Genomic DNA, 25,084 nt, shown 5'->3' with positions numbered 1-25,084 from the left:
CTTGAGTGTTTTTGCCTTACTGGAACGTGTCCTTGACAGTTTGTGATTCCTGCTGATGCTAGGCCTGCCTTAAATGAAAAATTACACATGATTTGCTTTTCTGTACAGTCTCTCAAATCCATTGCTGGAATACATATTTGTGTGTGAATGTAGTGCTATTTTTTTTTAATGGCACCTAGCATTTTATAATGAAATTACAAGATTAGAGAGAAGATTCAAGTTGTTATGGCAACTATACATTTAAAAAGGATAAAGGGGCTTAAGTTATTTTTGTTGTTATGGGAGGCTTTCTTCCACATACAAACTATTCTGAAGGGATTTTGAATAATAAAAGAAATGAGAAAGAAAAGCAGAAGACAAAACAGCATGTTTCATTGTGGCATATTTTAATATTAAAATAACATTTGTGGGATTTTGAGCAATGGGAAAAAGGAGACCAAAATATATTTTTAACATGCGGTAAAGTGTCGAACTGCATAATATTGTAATGTCATGCTTTGGGTGCAGAACTGCCTCTGGCTAGTTCCTAGAATTAGGATCACAAGAAAATACATACTCACCCCTTTGCATATACTGCCATGCTCCTCATCTTAAGTCAAACCAAATTCAGATACTATATTATTGTAGTCAACATAACCATTAAGGCTGCAGTCCTATATACATTTCCCAAGGAGGTAAGTCCCACTTAATTTGATAGGGTCTATTTCTGAGTGGACAAGTGCTGTCATTCTTCTCTTATGCACAACTAGCAAATTGATTGTACATAAGCATGCAATGTCATTACATGTGGCACTGGGCATGGTTGAATGCCACATCGCCTGTTTCCCATGTATACTGATGGTGTGCACCCAGGCAGTATAATGCACAATTCAAACTGCTGTGGTCACTTGCAGTGGTACAGTTTGGTAATTTGAGGCTCTGTACTGTGCTTTAGCAGGACGCAGGTGGCGCTGTGGGTTAAACCACAGAGCCTAGGACTTGCCGATCAGAAGGTCGGCAGTTCGAATCCCCGCGATGGGGTGAGCTCCCATTGCTCAGTCCCTGATCCTGCCAACCTAGCAGTTCGAAAGAACATCAAAGTGCAAGTAGATAAATAGGTACAGCTCTGGCGGGAAGATAAACAGTGTTTCCGTGCGCTGCTCTGGTTCGCCAGAAGCGGCTTAGTCATGCTGGCCACATGACCCAGAAGCTGTACGCCTGCTCCCTCGGCCAATAAAGCGAGATGAGCACTGCAACCCCAGAGTCGGTCACGACTGGACCTAATGGTCATGGGTCCATATACCTTTACCTTTACTGTGCTTTAATTCCCTTAATTCCAAATGTGGTAAGTAAGCCCTGCTGTGGATGGGGGTCTGCTACTCAATCTGTTGATTGCCCTGACGTCTTGCCTTGACAACACCACTGTTAGTTGCACCAGCATCTGCACTGGGGTCAAGAGCTATTTCAGGCAGCTACATGGGAAACTGTCAGGGCCCCAGCCGAGGATGCCTGCCCTGTCTAGGGATTCGGGAATTAAGCAGTTTAGTTTGTATTTAAGGACAAATCTACTGAATCACCACTTTCCAAAACCATTTGTGAACCAAAATGCAGCCATCCTATGGCATTTATTCTTCTCTGGGTTCTGCAATGCAGTCCTCTAGCCAAGTAAATTGTACAAAAAAAATGCACAGACTATTAGTAAAAATAACATGTGTTATAGCAGGTGAAATTGCTTTGCAAAAAGTGCATTTTAGGAGTAATGTGCATGAAAATACTAACAAATTAACAATTTTTAAGAATGACTTTTTAAAAAAATGCAAATTGATACAAAAATGTGGAGAACTGATTTCAGAACTATAAAAACTGGAGAGATAAACTGAAATTGACAGATTCATCCATGCTTAGCCCAATACCCCAAATTTTTTTCTGGCCCAAAACAGGAAATAGCACTAGGGTCACTATGGCACATTGCAGAAAAGTGACCGCATGGCTAGACCCAGCCAGCCAGTGGTGCTTACAGAACTGCTATTAAATCCTGGTAAACTTATCAAGACCCACTGGCAGACCAATGGGGGGGGGGGCACCTGAGGACACTTTGCCCTGTGCCCCCACAAACCTGGCCCCATGGAAATGTAACAATAAACACCTTCCTTAAGGGACAGGTTTTTGGGTGGATGAGTTTATGCAGGCTATATAAAAGTCAAGTGCAACAGAACAGTAAACATAAACACCTTGAACTAAACGACCATTTTAAATGAAATGTATTTTGCAAGTTTTAAGGATTTTAATAGCAGCAGTCATCACCTTTGGGTGAAGAAAATCCCCATGTTAGCCACTTGCTCGCTGTGAATTTGGCTAGCAGCCTTGCAAGTCTGTGGATTATTTCCAGTATAAATAAATGCGGTGTGGGTGTGGGTGAGAGAGACTTGGTGTAAGTGAGAGAGGTGAAGGGTGTCTCTTTCCATTGTTTCATTTTCGTCTTTTGAATATATTACTGTTAAGGCAAAATGTTCCTCGGATCATTAGCATGACTTGTATTAATTTGTATTATCAGCCACATCTTCCACAGATTAAATTTTCCCTGGCTCTGATTGAACATTATGACTCAATCAGAGAATAAAGAAAGATTCAGAATATATAAAGGGATAACAATGGCCACCCAGGTAAAAAAAATTGATGACGATGATGAAGATATCATCATCAAGTAAATTCATCTGCAAAGCATCGCTATGTTATGCCTGACAGCCTGTTAAAATCCCAAATATTGTTATTCAGATTATTTGGAATCTGTATTGTCCATTTGCTTCTGGACTATTTTTATGCATGAATGCTGTGACTCAAAGATGCAAATGTATGCAGGGTTGTTTTTGCTCTTCTGCTGTTTATATATGCTGGCTGTTTGGAACTTATTCAAGAACTTTCATTAACTTCGACATTTTCAGACTATATTGAAAGCCTGAATAAATTGCCTAAGCACTAGATGCCAGGAGCAGCTCGGCATCGTCTGAAGACTTGGTGAAACAAATGACTCTGAAATTAGAAATATTCAGGACTCTTTAATTAATTGCCATATGATATAATTAGCACACACCATTTATTTGAATACATAGTTAGGTTTTGTTCTGTTTTGTGGGTGTGCTTTAAAGTAAATTTGTCTTAACTGTGCACCATTTAGAAAGAGGGGAATCACGCAAGAGAATGCCAGTCACAAGTAGAAGCGAGTAAGGCATTCTTTCTTACAAATTTACCTAGGAATAAGTCAATGGGGCTTACTTCCAAGTAGACTTTCATAGGGTTGTGCTGTTAATTGGCTGCTGCTTTGCTGTGCAACAAGTGCTTGCTTTTCCTTGGTTAATTTCTCGGCTCAGTTGTGCAAAAATCACTCATGTTCCACTTCTATCAGCGTTACTCTAATGCAGTCTTATGGTATGAAATCACCACCAAGACATACACGTAAAAACTCCCTAGAATAAATCCCAATCCATTTTAAAGGAATGACTTTTTTAAAGGGAGGTTTCTGTATTCATAGAAAGGGCAAAGCGTGTTCTCACTAAGCAGAGAGCACGTGTTGCGGAGGGGTCGGACAAGGCACCCTGCAGTAAAAAGACAGATTGGTATTAAGGGGCATAGAGCTGGCCAGAGTTGCTGTTGCTGGGGCAAAGTTGATGTTGCCATTTAGGGGGTGGGATCAGAGGATATATAAGCAGGGTCCACAGCAGTCTACTTTCTCTTTCGCTGTGGACATCGGATCTGTCTGACCTGCGAAGGACTGGTTGTATAACCCCCCCCCTTTTTTCTTCTTCTCATCTTATCCTTCTTACTCCTCTGTTCACTTTAATTGGTTTTCTTCTTATTTATTTCAATTTGTCCTGGCCATTTCCCTGGGGCTTAGAGCCCTGAGGGCCCGGGTGCCTGGGGGGGGGTCTGGACCCTGGACTTACGGCCCGATTCTCGGCTGAAGCGCTGGTTGACTCCCGGCCTTAATCCCAGCACCTAAGGGCCCTTAGGGGTAGTGTGGCTAGACAAACCTTTATTTAATTTATTTTGAATTATCCTTAATTTTAGCTCAATTTATTTGATTTGCTTACCCCCCCCCCCACGTGTCCCATTTTGCGGCCTGACTTCCCGCCCGGGCCGGCGCTGACCTGTTTCGGCCTGAGCCAGGGCCTGGAGGCCTTCCGGGCGAGGGCTTGATTTGGCGGGAGCGCCATTTTGTGCTGCATTTCTTTGTATGCAGGCCCCCCAGTGGCCATTATAGGAAGTGCAGCATATAATTGGATTATCTACAGGCTGCGCCACCTGGTGGTGGCTCACATGATTGCACCTGATTAATAGAATCTAACCTTACCATCTAGCTGGTTGCTGGTTTAGCGTCTTTGACATTGTTAGCTGTTTAACTGTTTTGCTTTTCTCTTCCATTTTAGTAGGTATGGCTCCAAAAAGGAAGACGCCAAAAAAGTCTGGCCCTGTGTCCTCAGCGAAGAGACCAATAAAAGGCCCATCCCAAGCTTTGCGTTCACCTGAGCCAAGTCAATCGCTGAATCGCATCCAATCTATGGTCACTGGTTTGGCCAGTGACCCTGCGGCCTTGGCTCGCGTCGAAGCTGAGATGGACGGCCTGTTGCATCGCTGTTCTACTCCTCGGGCTTCTTCAGCAGGGCCAGCCCATCTCGTGGGCGCATCCTCTCTGGTGTCTTCATCTAGTGAAGAAGAGAGAGAGTTTGTAGCAGTCCGGGGGTTTTCAACTAATACCTCGGCCCAGCCCCCGGGTTTGTCTGAGTCTCTGGCTACCACGTCACGGGGTCACAGTGGTGCCAGGGGCACAGCCAGGAGGAGGGCGTCTGCCCGGACCCGGGCGGCACAGCCAGTGGTTGCGTCATCCTCTACAGCTGTGAGGTCTGTTCCTGTTCATTCACAACTTGTCTCTTTTCAGTCCACCTAGAGTACCGCTCAGCAGGGTGAAGTTTCCGAGTCCTCTGTAGAGGATAGCCTTCTTCCTCCCCCGAAGACTTCTTCTGGTGGACACCGCAGGCGCAGAAGGAGTTCCAGGAGGCGTGCCAAGAAAAGTCGGAGGGATACTTCGTCTTCCCCTTCAGGTACTTCGTCATCTAGTTCCAGCAGCGATGAGGAGCCTTCCCTTAAGCTTTATTGGGGTTTTGGGGAGTCGACAGGACTCCCGAAATGGGCCTGGGAGCGTAGGGCAAACTCCCACAGGGCGAAGTATGGTGCACTGCAGGATTGTCGGGATGGGGTTCTGGTACCCGATGTAAAGGTCGCCACCAATTCCTCCAGAGACCTCATACCCGGTGCCCACCTGGCTTCCAAACTGCGGTCCAGGATTTTGGACGGCCGTTATGTTGACATATTCAGCCTCGCCCCTCCACTTGAGGGCCAGGACCCGCAGGATAAGGGCTTCTCTGCCTCCAAGAAACGGGCGGTGGTAGCAAGGGCGGATAGGACTTTCGAAAGGTGGCTGGATAGCTTCCAGGTTTTTGCTGGAGTGGTCTCCACGGCTTACCCCAGGAGATCTTCGCATTTATGGGTATATTTGTCTATTGTCCGTTCTGCATTTACGATGGCGGGAGAATCTGCCGCAATATTGTACGATGAGAATTTTAGGCATAGGGCAGCCAAGATCCCCACGGCCCGTTGGGATCGCAAAGATTTGGACGTATGGACGACTTACGTGGCGCCCCGCATTGACATAAAGGCGGCAGAACCACAGAAATCTAAGGTTCTCCCTACAAGGGTAGGTCGCAAACTGTTTTGCTGGGACTTTAATAAGGGCACCTGCACGCGCCAATTTTGCAGATATTCGCATGCATGCGAAAAGTGCTCTGGGAACCATCCTGCATCAGCCTGTGCGGGGGGCCGCCGGTCCTTTCGGAAAGTGGGGGGCTCTCAGCAGCCCCCAAAGGCCGCTTCCCCAGCTCCAGCCACTGGAGCTGCAAAGTAGTATTCTGTCCTCCTTGGCCCATACCCCGGTTCGGCTTCAGCCGCTCCTGTCTTTATTGCAGTCATACCCAGACAGGGAGTCGGCGCATTATTTGCAGGAGGGTTTTTCGTTGGGTTTCAGGATCCCAGTGGTTTCTGCCCCAGTGGCTAGGAACCCTGTGAACCAGAGGTCAGTTTTGGATATGCCAGAGGTGGCACGTAAGAAAATTGGGAAGGAGCTTGCTTTGCATAGGATGGCTGGTCCTTTTGAGGTTCCCCCATTTCCCAACTTGCATATTTCACCATTGGGCATAGTTCCCAAGAAAGCTCCGGGGGAATTCCGCCTAATTCATAATCTTTCACACCCTAAGGGCACGTCGGTAAACGATGTTATTCCCCCGGAGCTTTGTACGGTGAGGTATGCTTCCCTTGATCAAGCGATCAAGATGATACGGAAGTTTGGGCCTGGTGCCCTGTTGGCGAAATGCGACATTGAGTCGGCATTCCGTCTGCTTCCAATTCACCCTGATGACTTCTGGTTACTGGGCTTCCAGTTTGATGGAGGATTTTACTTTGATAAGGCCATGCCTATGGGCTGCTCGGTAGCCTGTGCGGCCTTTGAGTGTTTTAGTTCATTCTTGGATTGGGCTTTGCGTAACAGGACTGGCTTAAGCGGTGTTACGCATTATTTGGATGATTTTTTATTGTCCTCAGCTGGTGATTCAGGGCACTGCGTTGCGTTGCTGCAGGCCTTCGCTAACTTAGCGGAGGAACTGGGCGTGCCGCTAGCTGCAGGAAAGACGGAGGGTCCGTCTACGCAATTAACTTATTTGGGTATCTTGTTGGATACTGTGGCCCAAACTTCCAGTTTGCCAGTGGATAAGATTATTGCGCTGAAAGGAGTCATTCAGGAACTGTTGCCATTGAAGAATGTGACTTTGCGTCAGCTGCAGTCGCTACTGGGTCACCTGAATTTTGCTTGCAGGGTGGTTGCCCCGGGGCGACCATTTTGTTCACGTTTGGCCAGACTTATGTCAGGTTTGAGGGCCCCGCGCCATAGGGTGCGCCTATCTAGCCAAGTGAAGGCTGACCTGCGGATTTGGCTGGAATTCCTGGGGGAGTTCAACGGGGTGTCCTTGTGGCAGGACACTCTGAACCTCCGCACGGATTTTCAGGTGCACTCCGATGCAGCGGGGTCTTTAGGGTTTGGTCTATATTGGGACGGTAGGTGGTGCGCAGAGCACTGGCCATCAGCTTGGCGTGGCGAAGCTATTACTCGGGACCTAACTTTTCTGGAGTTTTTTCCCATTGTAGTGGCCGTGCATTTGTGGGTCGAGCACTTCAGGAACCATCGAGTTTGCTTTTGGTCTGATAACCTGGCGGTGGTGAATGTGCTAGCCAAGCAGTCGTCACGATCCCCTAGGGTATCAGCCCTGTTGCGGGCTTTTGTTTTGCACTGCTTGCGTTTTAATATTGTATTTTCTGCTCGTTTTGTCCCTGGTGTGTCTAACGTGATTGCTGATGCTCTGTCCCGTTTTCAGATGGAGCGGTTCAGGTCCCTGGCGCCAGAGGCTCGAGACCGTCCGGAATTTTTCCCGGATCATCTCTGGAACCTTGGCAGCACTTAGTTTTACAGGGAGTAGCTGCATCTATTGCCCCCTCCACTTTGAGGTCTTATGAGAAGGCTTGCTCGGATTTTTTACAGTTCACTGGACAGCCGGTGTTGGGGGGAGTGGGCAATCCCCATTCTACCACCCAGGTACTACAGTATCTGGCACATTTGTTTCAGAAGCGTCGGGCGAACAGGACACTGAGGCTTCATTCCGCAGCAATTTCCTTCTTTAGCAAAGCATATTTTAACAAGGATCCATGTGGGAAATTTGTTGTGCGGAAGGCAATCGAGGGCTGGGGGCGCCTTTGTCCTGCCAGACCAACTTCCAGGCGGCCCATTACGCTTCACCTGCTGACTAGCATGCGAAGTAAATTGAGGAGCATCTGTTGGTTCAGGTTTGAGGCTCGGTTGTTTTCCGCAGCCTTTTCATTAGCCTTCTTTGGGGCCCTGAGAGTGGGGGAAGTGGTCCTCGAGCCAAAACGGGACGGAGGTTCCAGGGGTTTGCTGCTGGAGGATGTGAGCTTGTCTCCGTCAGAAGTGCAGGTTAACGTCAGGAGTTCTAAAACTGACCAGCGGGAAAAGGGAGCGGTGATTCGGCTCCCGGCAACGGGGGATAGGGGCCCTTGCCCGGTCAAGGACCTCAAAAAATACCTGGCCTTACGGCCGCCAGGTATGGGCCCATTGTTTATTCATAAGAATGGGCGCCCGTTGGCTCGGCACCAGTTCACCAAGGTGTTACGCAAGGTCATTGTTGCCTGTGGCCTTGCGGCTTCTGAGTTCGCTCCTCATTCCTTTCGAATTGGGGCCGCAACGACTGCTGCTCACTGGGGTTTGTCGGTGCAAAGGATTAAGGACATGGGTCGGTGGAGGTCTGACGCATACAGGGGTTATGTACGAAAATGATGTTTCGTGTGCTTACGTTTCTTGTCTCACCCTAGGTCGAGCGGCTATACGCATCTGGATTGTGGGGCACAGTATTGTGCACTGGGCTGCTAGCAGAGCTTGACAGTCTGGAGTGGGTTCTGGCCTTGGCCTTCCGCAGCACGTGCGTGTGTCCTGGATTTCCAGAAGGGGAATGCTGTGGAAGGAGCTTCTACCGTGTGTTCTCATGGAAGGCCCTCCTACAGCGATGGTGGTTCAGCTTGGGGAAAATGATTTGGTTTCCTATTCCTGTTATGTTCTGCGTGCTGTGATGTTGGAAGATTTGAAAGATTTGGTGGCCATGGTGCCGGCAACTAAAATATTTTGGTCACAGTTGCTTCAACGTCGCAATTGGAGGGGTAGCCCCTGGTTGGAGGGCACTGAACGGGTGAGAAAGCGGATTAATTCCGCGGTGAGCAAATTGGTGGTGGATTTGGGTGGGTTTGTGATTCCACACCCACTTATTACGTTTAAAGCAGCTGAATTTTTTATGATGGATGGGGTTCATCTGTCATCAGTTGGGAATGATGTTTGGTTGAGTTCGGTGGTGGATAAGTTGAGGGTGTGTTTGAGTTTGTGAGTGGTTGGCGGCGAGCGTAAGGGCTCGAATGGCGGTTAGGCATTGGTTTAAATTGGTTGGTGGAGGGGTATGGATTGGCTGTGCCTGCCCCTCCAATGCTGCTGCTGCACGGGAATTCCGTTAAAGGAATTCAGGGGCTAACCATCCTTTCGTCCAAACCCCTGGAATTGGGTTTGGGCCGCGTAAGCCCCTAGGAGCATGCGGGGAGAAGCTGAGGGTCTGTGTCGCAGCTCCTGCTTGTCCCTGAACTTGTTCCTCCACACTGGCTTCCGCTGGAATCCGGGAGTCAGTGCTGTCCTCCAAGGCGGGGGGGACAGCTAGTCATAACCAATGCCTAAGCAACCACTCACAGTTTGTATTGCAATAAAGTTGTGGCCAAAAATATGCCAAAAACCTTAAACAAAAATAATGTGTGATGTGTGAGTTATTGGGGTTAGGGTGCTTTGGGGGACCTCATCACGCAACATTTTATGCCATTTTTAATTGTAGGAACCATAAAACAAGAAATGCAAAAGCGTGTTCACATATAAAAAGCTGTGCCATGTCACAGCCTGATTCTTCCTAAGAATTGGCTGAACATCTCCTATTACCTGTGTGTGTGTAACCATTTGGTAAGCTTCAAGACTTCCAACAAACAGGCTTACCCTTGTGTGGATCCGGGAAAGCCATCAAGACCTCCTTGATGAATGTCTGCCTATATTGGTAACAGGGCCGGCCTGCCCATGAGGCGGACTGAGGCAGCTGCATTGGGCAGTGGAATCCCATGGGGCAGAGCCTCTTCCGATGTCCCACCCACCCCTGCCATCACTCCCAGAGAAGCAAAGCGATGTGGTGGTGGCTTCTGGTGAGATCTCATGGAACTCTCATAAGATGTTGCTGAAGCTGCTGCCACCACGCAACCCCAGTCAGCAAGTCTTGGTGTGGGACTACGACACTTTTCGTTTCATCCCACATTGTGATACGGGCCACGCCACGCCTGATTGATAATGCATTACACTTGTGACAGACTGTTGGAGTATATGGAAACATTCTCTGGGTGAAATATCTATTTTGGTGCCACGTAGTTGTTCTATATCTCTGTGATGTGCGGGTCCCTGTTGCTTCTTTCTTGATTTAGCAGCTTTCAAGGAAGAGGGGCGTAATATGTGAAATAACAAATGAGACGCTGCAGCAAGAACTGAAAATTGGACAGTTCTATTTCCATAGGAACAGCTGATCAGCTCTCGCCCCCACTCTGCTCCTCAGTACACTATATTTCAACTCCTTAGCTACTAGATTGATTATGAGATGTATGCATTAATTTGAGACACAAAATACAGTAAGCTGCAAACTCCAAAACAGAAATGTACTCCTGGGGGAGGGGAGAAATGATGCCTTTTATTTTTATTTAAATACACATAATTGTCTGTTTTGATCAATTCTGCCTGTTAATTTGCTCTGCTTGACAATAATTATGCACTTCCGATTACTGTTTGTTTATCAACTTCTTCTTTTCTTGAGTTGGGAAAAGGGGATGAATACTGAAATCTTCCTCCCTCAATAGCTGGTAATAATGGCTCTTTCTCTTGTTGAGGTCTTTTGAATATACGCTTTTGTTTCATACTGTCAATATGCTTGTAAACATCTCCGGTGTGCTGTAAATTGATCTATTCCAGACATATCTATGCCCCTTCTTTGGGTGGGAAGTGTGGAAAAGGCGTAAAGGGAAAGCCTGATTAGGAGTGAGGAGTGTTGATTATGCAATTAGCACATCGTCTTTCACTGCAGCAGGCAAGGGGAGGAAGTTCAGGATAAATGGACAACTCAATGAAAACATGTGCAGGTCAGTTCTAAAGCATACTTTTATATATGCACTTATTACTGTACATATTTCTATCTAAATTATAAACTGCTTTCTTGAAATTCAGAATGCAATACAAAGCATGGAACCATTATTAAATTTGAGCATCTCTATTTCTGTTGTGCCTCCCTCTTAATCCCAGCAAGCACACTGATTTTTGTTTTTATTTACATTGTAGGAACCACTGCCATAAAGGCCCTAGTTCTCACTGCTACCATGTTTTTAATCTGCTGCAATGATAAGGCAGAAAGCAAGCACCAGTTAGTTCTTAAGGGGTGTGAAGCAGGGTTTCCCAAACTTGGGTCTCCAGCTGTTCTGGGACTTCATTTCCCACCATCCCTGACCACTGGTCCTGCTAGCTAAGGATGATGGGAGTTGTAGTCCAACAACAGCTGGAGACCCAACTTTAGGAAGCCCGGGTGTAAAGGGTTCACAGAAGAACAGACAGTTCTTTAGTAATGTCCACCTGAGGCTATGAACTAGAACTGCAGCTCATCTCTGTTCCCTAGTGAGTGTGATTCCCAACAGAAACTAAATATATCTCACCTCTCCTCACAACAGTGCACCACAAACCTAACTATAAAGACTGCACAGGCTATATTGGTCTCAGCTATCGTTAGCCTGGTTGTTCAAAAGAAATGGTGCATGGAGAACATAAGGAGAGTCTTGATTGATAGGTGTATTAGATTTACAAGCTTCAGAAATGTGAAGAGTGCGTCTCAAAGGAGAAACCAGCCTTTAAACCAACCACGTTCTTCCGACTGCTCCAGGCAACCTATTTATTGAACATTCATCCTGATTTGCTTCCACAAAGCTTATACAGAGGTTAGATTATGTCCAATCTTTCTTGAGCATTTATTCTAATTTTTTAGTGAGGTCGTACAACAATATGCATTCACCCTGATTTTCTTGTGGGATGTTTATAGATGTTTCCATTAATTGTTTGTTCAGCCCACACTTTTCAGAGTATTTCCCTGTCACTATCTTAGCTGCAAAAAGTCATTTTTTAAAAAGTGCATTTGTTGCTCTAGGGCAGGTGTGGAACATTTTTGGCTTTCCAGACGTGGCTGAACTACAGTTCCCATCAGCCCAAGCAAACAAGGCCAATATTCAGAGAAGATGGGAGTTGCAGTTCAGTAACATCTGGAGGGCCAGAGTTTTCCCATACCTGCTGTAGGGTGACAGAACACTTCAAGCCGCCTTAATTTCACAAACCTAAAATTTTTGTATGCACTGGATTCCTTATTTTCCAGTCTGGAGGTGACCTTCCACAGCTTACTTCTAGGATTGCACTGCCATATCTGACTACATTATGAAGGTAAAAATATGTTTGTTGAACAATGTGTACGGTAGTCTGTGGTTATATTATTGAGTCTGTGGTCTTTATGTTTATATCTGTTGTATGCTGATTTTATTGTGACATTTTATTCTTATCTCTGGGAATGCTAATGTATTAGATGGCTTTCTGTACTCTACCTTAGGGTGCAATCCTATACATCTTTGCACAAAAGTAACTCCCAGTATGGTCAGTGGGGCTTACTCCTTAGAAAATGTGTTTAGGGTTACAGCCTTGAATGTTTTGATTGGTCGCATTAAATCCTGTAAATAAATAAATGACTGCTTTAGGGATATACTTGAATTTTTCTTTAGTTGCATTTTTAAATGTGCAGTATTGCTTTCTATTAAGCTAACCATTTATGTTCAATCCTTTTTTCCTCTTTGAAGTGCAGGCAATTATTTTGGTTCTCAGAACAGTTTAAAAGGTCCCATAGGATTGCTGGTGTTACCTCTCCATTACTGTAAACTTGTATGGATTTCTGCTACAATTAAGCCTTGCCGTGTTTAATTGTTTGGGATAATATTATTCAGACTCAACGACTCGACAAGGGACAGCCAGAATGTAGCCAGCTGGAAGTGAACGATGGGTTGTGCTTATGAAAGAAAGGAGAGGAGCATTTCAGAATCGCCCAAATCTCAGCAGGATTGCAGAAATGATGAGAACTGAGCCACAACTCCTTTGCACAGGTACAACAAAAAGAAACTCCATTCTTTGACCTTGTATGCACATCACAGTAAGGCAAGCTTACTAGAATTATCTGTGGCTTACCAGAATTATGTGAGTGTGCTGGCTTCTGGAGAGAACCTTGCACCATCCTTGCAGCTCCCTTAGTTAGTTCGGCAGCTAAGCCAAGGTTTGGGTTAGCATGTTGTCTGAATCCAAAATCTGGATTAAGGCCTCTTCTCCTTAACTTCAAGCTGTACACTACTATATATTATTTATTCAATTTATGTCCCACCCTTCCTCTCAGAGGAGCCCATACTGGCAAGGTCCTATGGTTACTGATGGTTGTCCTATGGTTACTGATCATGGTTAAATAACAGAGAACTAAGAATATGTCCTGTGGGGGTCCTTGGCCTGCAGTACAGATAGTTAGAAATGAAGGAAAAGTCTTTGATTCATGGTGAATAGCTGAATGACCACATCAATGTGGTGAGCAGCAATAATGGAAAGGGCAAATTCCATTTAGGGATAACTAAAAAAAGGAGTTAAGATTTAAAATGGTCCAGTATAATTTATGACACTATATAAATCTATAATGCGGTTGCACTGAGAATGTGTACCAATCTGGTCACTGCATCTTGGGAAATGATATGAAGGGGAAAGGAGCTGTGAAAGCCACAGAAAGTGGAAACTAAAATGAATCCTATGAGGAGAGTCTGAAGCATTCAGGGGGGCTGTTTTTACTTATTTATTTAAATGTTTATATGTCACTTTTCCTATTAAGAAGTACCAATGTGTGTGCGCACTGTAAACATGCTAGTTTTGTATTTCAAAAACATTCACATTTTCATTTTGAAAGTTACAGACTTGGTTTGTAATCTTGCTGTAGTGGACAGGGGACTTTACTGAACTTAGCCTCCCTATCCTGCAGCTGAACTCACGCAGGTGCTTCCCTCACCTCTTACCTTAATACTTTACCACTGTGTTTGTGTTGTGATGTTTTAGTGTTAGCGTTCCTTTGTGCTCACCAAGCTGAGTTCTGGATTTTAAGATCAATTATTTATCTGTGTGTCTTTCATAACTTTTAAAATATCTTGTTATTTATCTTTATATTCTGCTTGAAATTGAATTCCTTTATAATATTTAACAGTCCTTCCTCCTTTCCTACATTTCCTGACTCTCTACTTTAATATCTCAGATCACTAAAAGAACATCAAACAACATAGGCCTCATGACATTCTTGTCTTTAACATGAAGGTTTCCTTTCAACATAATCCTGTCTTTTTCCTAATTTTCATGAATGCCATGTGTTTTTTTTATTGACTTTCCCCCCATATGATGCATATGCATCTGCTTTGCTGAAATCCCAATACATTAGGCCACCTTCAATTCTCTTGGCTGAAAAACCTGTTATCTTCAAAGTTATCTGATTAATCTTGCAGCTCTACCTTGTGTGAACCTATACTGCATTACATCCCATTTGTCATTTACTTTTCTGTCTTTGATTGTCCTGTCCTTTAATATATTTTTTTCAAGTTAAACTTTGAAAATGTGCACACAAAAATGAAGGAAATTCAAAAGGAGGAGAGATGAAAAAACCAAAGTTTACTATCTATTATTATTATGGGGCAAACTTGTCCATCTCATTTTCATGTTGACAGTCTTCACACACTTTTCTGGAGTCAAGTTATTTCAAAGAGGTCTCTTCCAGCATAGAATGTTGTATGTATGTATGTCTACTTAGAGGATCTGTTGCATGAACATTATCACATTGACCCTTGACCGATGCCTTGTATGCTTCATTTGTGTGTTATTAATGTGCATGACAATATACCTTTTTCCATGCATGAAGCTACCCATTGCTCCCACTGACTGCTGCCACTGCTATCTTCATGTTCCTTTTCCATTCGGTCAGCCTGAGTGCCTCTTAAGATAGAAGCAACAGATTTTATAATGGGAAATCCTATTATGTAAATCACCATTGAGGATAACTATGCCGAATACTATCTGTAGATTCAGTCAGTCTTTTGAATGCACTACTAACAGCCCAATGCATATCTAGAGGTGTAGTGGTCTGGAGTCGGTGAGGGGTGGAGAGATTGAAGATCTGTTACTATTTCAGCAGCAGGGTCCCAGTGTACTAGAGCCATTCTGAAAGAACAAAAGGGGAGCTTTTTATCCATTGAGAAGTCTTGTCACTCTTTGTGCTCATTGGAGCCAATTAGAGTGAAATGAGGTGAGTCAGTCACTGTGAATAGGCTCCTAGGGTCACTCTGGAGAAGGTATGTGGAAGAATACCAAGAAGGAATTGTTCTGTATGCACCAAAGCAAAGCATTTAGGAATACATACTGAAAACACCAAGTGTTTTAGTTTCAAGAGAATGCACTGTTAAATACAAAGGAATTTGGAAAACATCATCATCATCATTTTATTTGAATGCCACCTTCTATAGCTAAAACCATGCTCAAGGTGGCTTACAACATGAAAACGATTTACATAATTACAAACATAACTAATTATAAACAGTAGTCATAAACACATCAAAAAGTACACAACCAAATTAAAGAATGTCCACACAAATCATACAAAGAACTAAAAATAAAGATACAAAAGATTAAAATCAATAACAGCAACAAAAACACCAACAAGCAATACCCCAAGATTGTGGGGTTCATCAACCTCAGCTTTTGTAGCTGGAGTCAGTTGGGGCCCTGCTCTCCTAGGCCATGTGGCCAGCAAGACAGGGAGCAGCTATTCCAGGACTCATAGCCAAGATGGCTTAAGTTACTCTGAAAGATCATTTGCCCATGCACAGAAATAGTATATCTAGCTGAAAGGCAACACATGGAGATCTGCATTGATCATTGCAATGCACCCCTAATTGCTAGTACTGTGTAATTATAAAGTTATTATATAATCTTAGAAGTTGCGTGGCTGTGAGTGGATGCGGTTTTGAGTCTCGTGGAGACTCTTCTGAATTTGCCACTACACTACTGTTACATATCTACACAGCAATCAAGTCCCATGGTGTCACTGGAGCTTACTCACATGTAAATATGTAGAGGGTTTCAGCCTAAGGGATTTAGTGAAAGCTAACTAAGTAGCTTGATAAAGACCTAGGCATATTTCTGGAATATGAGAATAACAATTAGCAAGGAGGGCAGTCTGTGTGTATACATACAGTGGTGATGGTCCTACGTTTGTACTACATCCCTATGCCTGCCTTATTGAAAGAACTGAATCTCAAGGGACAATAAATATTTTCCTGCATATGCATGCTGATGATTATTTGGGTCCGTTTAATTTATCCCGACAGATACACTTGCTGATACAAAAGCTGTATGCAACCCCACCATGAGACATTGCCTGCAACATCATTGATAACAAATGGTAGGGCATGCCACAGGATGAGGTCAGATAAAAGTTAATGTCCTGTCATATTTGTTTGATTTAATTTCATGTAGCTGGAGCATGTATAGAACTAGGCACAAAGGCTGCTGATAATTGTTGCCGGGCTTATTTAATTGTCTTCGTGCCAAGATGTTAACCAGCAGAATTAAAAGAGTCCACTGCTTACTGTTGTTTTATTTTCATTAGTGTGCAGCCTCTTCAAGTCTATTATTCTGAGAATTTAGTTTGCATGTAACTATAATGCATTAAGCAATACAACACTCTCCATAAAGAGTAGTCTTTTTAGGCTCTTCATGACCCTGTTGACTTCTGAGCATTCCCAGATCCCTCAGAACCACCCATCTTCACAGATCTAAAGATGCTTGATACAAAATGTTTAAGAGAACGCCTCTTCTTGCATGAACTGTCTCAATGTCTGTGGTAATCTTCCAAGCACTTTACTTGTAGAACTCCTTTCCGAGCTTGCTGCTTTACTTCCAACCCATTGAATATTTGAAAGGGGCCTTGGAGTGTGAGCCAGGAAGTCATCGGATCAAACCTCTCCAAAGTCTTGCATTCTCAGCCTCCAGTTCCATAGTGCAATATGGAGATAATAATATTCACCTAACTTACAGGGCTGTAATGATTGAAATAATGTATATGAAGCGATCTGAACACTCCTAAGTATCTCTTTTCAGGGCTGAGCACTAATACTGTATTAGGACCAACTGTGTAACCTTAACTTAACAGTTACTTATTTATCCTGGATCATTTATAAGCTTTGATAAGTATCAGCGTATTTCATCTTATTTATCACTGAGCTAAAAAAGGGGGCCATAATGATGTGAGTTTAAAAAGCAAACTGGCAAGGTGAGAACTAAAGAGATCAGGAGAAACATCAAATGCATGTTGAACTCTGGAGACCTGAACACGAATCCAATACTTGACTATCATGTAGTCATGAGTTCTTTCAAATACCCTGATAGCCTCCCTTTGCTTCATGTGTATTATGCATGTACACATGCATATGTTCCCTGAAGAGCAGGGCAGAATTGTAACTGCTAGAGAGCATCACATCTCGAGAGTTCACTCATTTCTCAACCCATCCAGCGACAGGCACTCTGGAAGCAACTTAGGCTGAATTGGGATTGTCCTTCTCCTTGTTGGAAGGAGGTGGAGAATATGTCAATATTCCTGGAGACACATCGACACCCTTGCGAAACAAAGCCACTCAACTGGTCTTATGGTATTATCAATCAACGATGTGCTCGAAAAACTTTTGCACCCGTCAGGAAAACTATTACTGAGAATGCCCCCATGCCAGGTCAGCACCAATAAAGAACTGCTTGGCTAGGCTTTAACCCAGAAAAAATGATAAAATATGCCAAATAGATGTTTCTCAAGTGTGTGTTAAAAATGCATGCTCACCGCTGCTAGCAACATTGTCACTGACCTCAGAGCATTAGGGAAGAGAGATTGTATTGAATACTTTCATTTCCCCATAAAATCCCTATCATGATAGTTCAGATATGCCACATGGCAATAGCAATGATGAATGGTGTTGATGCCTCAGGAGAAATGAGGTACTAAAGTTACATTATATTCAGCTGGGGTGTTAAACATGTAATACCGTTAAAATTGTTATTCCCTTGCAAATTGTACACCTCATATTTCAATAATGTCTCGTATATGGAGAAAAATGCTCGACCTCATGACTTTTAAGACATCCCTCTCTCCCCTTATCAGAATTGCTATGATGTGACTTCAGGACCACACAGGTAGGGATATTTTAAAAGATCGATATTTCACTTTCTCATTCTGTGCCTGGTGGTGGTTTTCTCCTGGATGGGAAACTCTTTTTGTTCCTTTGAGAAGAGGCTGTTGACAGACTAAAATGGAACTACTTTTATCCCATCACATCTGAGATGTTTCCTCTCCCTGCTCTGTGGGGTTGTTGTGCCCAATGGTTATGGAAGTGCCATTAGCTACAATCCTCCATAGTTGAATATCAACAAGATTAGAATTTATCAGGGACAGATTGTGCCACAAGCCAGAAAGACATGGTATTATATTCTCATTTGCAAGTGTTTTCCAATTCCTTTTCTTTTTTAAAAAATAACAGATTCTCTTCTTTCCTACATCAGGTCAAAAATTAAAAAAACCCTGTAAGCAATAGTACTTTAGAAAATTCAGTATATAAGCTTAAATTAGAGAGCAATTTTACAATGTATAACGTCTTTAAACCACTGGATCTATAACTACTGCTTTATTCTTCAATGGCCTATGTTGTTACATTTTCTTCTGCTGCCATTTAAATTATGTAGGTTTTTCTTCTTCTTGCAATTGTGTCCTTTGTGATATCTAAGACACCTTGAATGGGCTATGCAAAAAAAAAAGGGGCAATCTTTAAATATGCTCGTAAATAAATAAAGGTTGCAAGCAACACCTATCACACATTTGTGGTGACTTCCACATCACTCATTTATTAGACAAATCCATGTTTTATTTAGGGTCCTCACAAGGTTTGATTTCTAAAGCACAACAGGCTAAGAAACCAGCCTCTCTAAATTTGTTGACTTGTAATGCTAGGCAGGGCTTTATTGCAATCTCTTGGAGGATATTTCACACACAAGCCCAACAAACCGGCTGAGCTGATTGCAAGTCTTAAGTCTAAGTATGGCCTCTCCATGTAGACTTCATGTGTGTATGTAAATATGAATGCATATGTGTATTGTATACATTCAGCCAGTCCGAGGCAGGTGCCTCAGGTGACCAAAATTCAAGGGGTGCATCCATAGATGCCCCTACCTGTGTCCCATCAGCGGCTCTGATGGCTTCCAAGTTCCAACAAGATCTCACTGAGGCTTCCATGAGATCTCCCTGGGCTCTCATGAGATTGTACTGGAACCTCTGGTGGTGAAACAGAATGGACCACCGCCTCTTGAACATCCCCCCCCCACCATGAGCCAACCCAGATCCTGCATTTGTCAACTGAGCCCCTTTACTATGCACCCCTTCAGATGGAGATACAGATGGTGGCAATGTGAGAATTGTCCTTTACAGTGGTGGCTCCCCACTTGCAGATAGCTGTCATCAGGGAGGCACACCTGGCACCATCTTCATCTGCTCTTTTCTTTTTACCCAGATTTTGGGGGACTCCATTTGGAGGATACTGTGTAGACTCGTATCCCTACCTTTTTGAAGTGGATTGGGTTGTATTACACATACCTTTTTGTATATGCCATGGATACATTTTTAAGCTTTTATTTTGTTCTGGTTTTTATATTCAGTTTTAATGTTTGCATTATTTTATATGTCGCTTTGGGTTGCTGTTTGTAAAAAACAAAAGTGACTAATAAATGTAATACATCATCATCATCATCATCATCATCATCATCATCATGTGGTGTGACATATATGAGTTCAAGAATAATTTCTGTGTCATACCTTTTTTACACTAACAACAGGTTCTTATCTTAACAGGCCTGTGAGTGGTGACCACTCAGAAGTTAGGCAAACCGAGCACCAGTGGACTTACTCCCAGGTAAGCAATTATAGGGTGCCTGAATCTAGCAATTTTAGTTTCTCATTATTCCAGTCTTCAGTCCAGTTTTCCACATTTCCACATCAACATATGATTTTTAAAAAAGTCCTCATAATTCTTCAGCTTTCTAGTGCAAATTTATCATATCATACACATTTTTGTACACAACATTGTCTAATATACACATTTTTGCAAAGCAAATTCCCCTAATATAATGCACTTTTGTATATTATTTTCAGTCACAGCTGCTTTAATTTTTGCATATTTGACCCTAGTATTTGCATTTTTGTATGCATTACTTAGCTGGAGAACTGCACTACAAACTTCAGAGAAGCACAGATTTGAAATGATGACTTTAGAAAATAGGAATTACTTAGGTTCACCTTTAAACAGGAATTGCTTAAGTTCACCTTTAAATGTGAGCTGAATTGAATTTCTTCTCTATCCCTAAGAGAATTGCATCCTTAGCGTGCTGAAAATGGAAGTTTCTTTCCCATAGTCCAGAAAAACTGACTGAGCAACTAATCAATCCTTTGTCTGACAGACCCAGTGAATTAAACAATCACTGTCACTAAATGGCATACGGAAGGCAGTCCTGTGAACATTAACCTTGATTTTACTCAGGTAATTAGATTTCCGAAATGTAAGTGCGAACGACAGGTTGTTGAAACGTCGCTGTCTACAGTGGTTAACAAAAGCCTGCTTGAAAATGATTTGAAAACTAAAGAAACATTTCATAAGGGTGGAGCTTGAATACATACAAAGTGCTGATTGTGCTAGAAACTGGAAGTAAGAAGAGGAAAAAAACTAGAGCTGTAAGCAAAACTGGAGTGTAGTCGAGACACTGCTAAAAACTGTCTATGGGAAACACGTCACCAGAGGTGTGACTTGGCGGTACGGTGTATAATTCATGTGCTGTCAGGAAAAAGGAAGACGAAAATGTTGCTCTTTCTTTCCATTTGCCAGTTTATATGGCTCAGAGGACTGCTTCGCTGTTATTTTACTCTGTCTTTATTTCAAGCCTTGGGCTTACAACATTTTGAACAGTTGTACTCCCATTCGGGCATAGTTCTTGCCCTCAGATACGCACACACAAATGCGCACATTTGCTACCACCGCTGATAATAAGAGTAATAGGCCAGATGCGGATCTATGTTGCATAGGTCTCAATCTGGAGTAGTTCTATTAACTTATATGTCCTTCATGAAATATTTACAGCTTATACTGAAATGAAAGCTACATTTTCACAGAGATCCCAGGAGCTATGTCTGTGCTTTCTGTGTCTTGTTTATCAGCATCTGGCAAAAGATATGTGCAGAGAGAGAGAAAGGAAGGGGAACACTCTTTCCCCAAATGCTCCCCTAGAGAAAATGTTCTTCTGAGCCATTCTGTTTGCCTCATCTGCCTTGGAGTGGTAAATATTTTTGAAGCATGCTTTTGCCTCCTCATATCCACTATCCGATGCAAGTTCTGCCAGGGTTTTTCTGCATGGAGGCATTAATCTGTGGTGCTGAGCCAGTGTGGTGCAGTGGTAAGAGAAGTGGCCCTGACAGACCAGAGTTCAAATGCCCAGTTGGACATGAAGCTCACTGTGTGACCTGTCTCTCAGCCAAATTTACCCAAGGTTTTTGTGCAGATTAATTAGGGAGACAGGAACCATCTACTGTGGTTTAAGAACAGCTAAGTTTATAAACAACTTGGATTAAGAACACTGCAAACTTGGAAGTAGGTGTTTTGGTTTGTGAACTTCACCTTGGAAGCAGAACATGTTTCACTTCCTGTTGAGTGTGTTCCATTTGTAAATTGAGTCGCCCGCTGCTATGGGAAAGCACACCTTAGTTTAAGAACGCTTTGGTTTAAGAATGGACTTCCTGAATGGATTAAGTTCGTAAACCAAGGTACCACTGTATATCTCCTTGAGCTCCTTGGAGGAACGGTGGCACACAAGCCTAACCAGTACTATTTTTCTAGAAAAAGAGGTGACAGAACTCGCCACAAATGTCTCCCTTGTTCCTTTATAATGGCAATGGAGCCCACCTGAGAGGTGCCAGAACCGAGTTCCGGCTGAAAAAATGCCTGAGCGTAACATAGATGTATTCATTAGGGACATCATGGCACATCAAATAGGGACTCTTCTCAAAGTGAGTGGGGCTTGCTTGATCCACACATCAAACATTGACTGAGCTCTTGTTGCCAATGCCTACCTTTCCCTGCCTTCTCAAGGGTCCACCAGGCTCGCCTGAGGCATGAGAAGTGGGGAGGTAGCATGGTAAAGGCAATGGTTGGTGCTCGAGCTCCTCCGTGAGGTGTCCTTTCTTACCAAGGATGGAGCCTGGGACACAAGACTCAGAGCTCCCAGTGGATAGCTATGTGAACGGCATTATGTTGTCACTGGGGATGCTGCAGGAAAATATGCTTTGCTGAGGAGCAGGTGTCACTGCCTTTGCTGCCTCTAATGCACTGGGTAAGTTTGGTGGGAAAGAGACAGCAGCGGTGAAGGCAGTAACAAGCTCTTGCAGTGTATGTATACAGCTCAGTAGATATGCCTTTGTAAAGGCAAGATTCAACACCTTCCCATCAAATGTGCTGAGAAATAGATTCTCCAATGGACAGATATCGCTCTTATGTGATTGTAATTGTGGGGCACCGGAATCGTTGCATCGCATAATTTTTGACTGTGCTTTTCACTTACCGGCCAGGAGCAAGTTTCTTGCTCAATATCTTAAGGGAATTGCCGATGACACAATTGAAGCCAAACTGAGATACCTATTAATTGATGATGACCCCCTAAGATCACTCATGGTTGCCAGATTCTTGATCAGCGTCCTATCCCTAAAGAAGAGAAATGGACTCCTGTGTGGCCCGGATAATCCCTTTAAACCATGATCTATGTTTTAGGTGATATCACCATTGTTTTAAACCATGATCTATGTTTTAGGTGATATCACCATTGATATCCTTGATTAATTTATGAGCAGAGGGCGATGTATAGGTTACAAATTTATTGTAATGTATGATGGTGGTCTTTGTTTTTGTTTTGCTTTGGTTCCTGTTTGCCTTTTGTAAGTTTTGGCGATTTTAAATTTGGAGGTTTAAGTATATTATGTTGGTATGGGAAACTGTCGTGTAACGGGCCAATGGCCGTAATAAAGATCAATCCAATCCAATCCAATCCACATACAGTAACACACACAAGTTGTTTGCATGTGCATACTTGGAATAATTTATTCAGGGTAAGCACAGGGATGGCCATAAATCACCATCTATCGCCTTTGTACCCAACCTTTGCTTCAAGACAGGGATGGGACATCTCTGGACCCCCAGCTATTGATGAGTCTATCAAGCTCCTCTCATTCCCAGTTGGCATAGCCAATGGTCGGGGATGATGGGGGTTGGTATAATACAACACTAACAACATCTGGAGGACCATGGACTCCCTATCCATGCTTTAAGGTGTGTTGTATGCTGTTATTCAATTTTAACCTCACAATTACCTAATGGGTAATTGAGGTATGGTGTATGGTATGGTGACCTCATGAGTTTTTAAGTCAGAATGAAATAGGATGAACTTATGTCGCTCTGACATAAGTCATAGGGACGCGGGTGGCGCTGTAGGGACGCGGGTGGCGCTGTGGGTAAAACCTCAGTGCCTAGGGCTTGCCGATTGCATGGTCGGCGGTTCGAATCCCCGCAGCAGGGTGAGCTCCCGTCTTTCGGTTCCAGCTCCTGCCCACCTAGCAATTCAAAAGCACCCCTAAGTGCAAGTAGATAAATAGGTACCGCTTTATAGCGGGAAGGTAAACGGCATTTCTGTGTGCTGCGCTGGTGCTGGCTCGCCAGAGCAGCATCGTCACGCTGGCCACGTGACCCGGAAGTGTCTCTGGACAGCGCTGGCCCCCGGCCTCTTGAGTGAGATGGGCTCACAACCCTAGAGTCGGACATGACTGGCCCGTACGGGCAGGGGTACCTTTACCTTTTATGTCACTCTGAGGTCCTTGGGATGGAACGGTAGCCAATTAAAAATGATTAAATGATAATCAATGGCTCCCTGCAACATTTCCATGCGCTGATGTGATCCGATGGCGCCATATGTCTGACCACAGCCCATAAACAGAAGGGAACAGAGAAAGGACAGAGAGAGGACAACATACAGAACAAAGAAGCTGCACAGCTATCAAGAGCACATGAAGCTAATTAGGATTGTGATATAAGGCTTCAGAATATATTTATAGGGCTGTTTTTATGAATTATACACATTAGAAGTTTCTTTGCAGTCAGCAATGGGTGGGTGTGGGGGATCACCTGCCTGACAGGCCCAGTGAATTAAATCACTGTAGTTAAATGGCATCTGGAAGCCAATCATGAACCTCTTTGGATGCCCATGTTTGCAGGAAATGGCTGCCAGTGTTGTTTTTATTTATTTCTTGATGTATTAGAGCTGAAGTTAGATAAAGAACAATTTCATGGGAAGATATAAGAGCTGAGACATTGGGCCAGTCTATCATAGGAAGATTAATATAGTCATTCGAAAATGTATATTGCTGTGTTTTATAGCTGACAATGATCCTCGGCAGATGGTCATAAGGATTTATCACAGGAGGAAGCTGTTAAAATGTCAATATGGATATATTATGATAGAGATTGCAGAGGATTATTTTCAAATGTTAATAACTTATCCTTTTTGCATTAAAAAATTACAAGGAAAAGAACCCCCAAAGCCTAAACAAATGAGTGAAGGTAAATGAATATTTTCCACAGAACAATCCTGTGGATTCGATGCAAATATGGATGTCCTCTTTTTTCAGTAGGGTTTACTCCCTACTGAATGTGTTTAGGATTGCAGCCCAAAACTAGTAAAAGTTTTTGTCTCTGTTTATTTTTACAGCATTCTGACAAATAATTTTTGTTTCCTAGATTCATTCATGTCTAAAGTATGTTGAGAAGTCCATTCTACCCAACTTATGTTTCTCTTCCTTGATTAGCATGTATCTCAGTATGATCTATAGATATGAAATACAGATGGAATTAATGAGATTTGTTTTTGATATATTTAACTCAGGCAATCTGGATTCCCTAAATCTTCCTAGTTTTTACTTTTAAATATCATTTGTTGCTTTTGTAGATTTTTTGCTTAGTCATTAATCATTAATAGAATGGAGGGAGCTCTTTAATTTGTGGGAGATTCTTTGATCTAGGGGAGGCCTCTTAGAACAGAACAGGAGGGGAGGGGTTTTCAGATTTGAGAGAGCTGCGGGGGAAGGGGGAACTGTCGCCTTGCCTC

This window comes from Podarcis cretensis, assembly GCF_951804945.1.
Source record: "Podarcis cretensis genome assembly, chromosome: 9".
NCBI lineage: Eukaryota > Metazoa > Chordata > Lepidosauria > Squamata > Lacertidae > Podarcis > Podarcis cretensis.
This window is presented reverse-complemented; position numbering follows the sequence as displayed.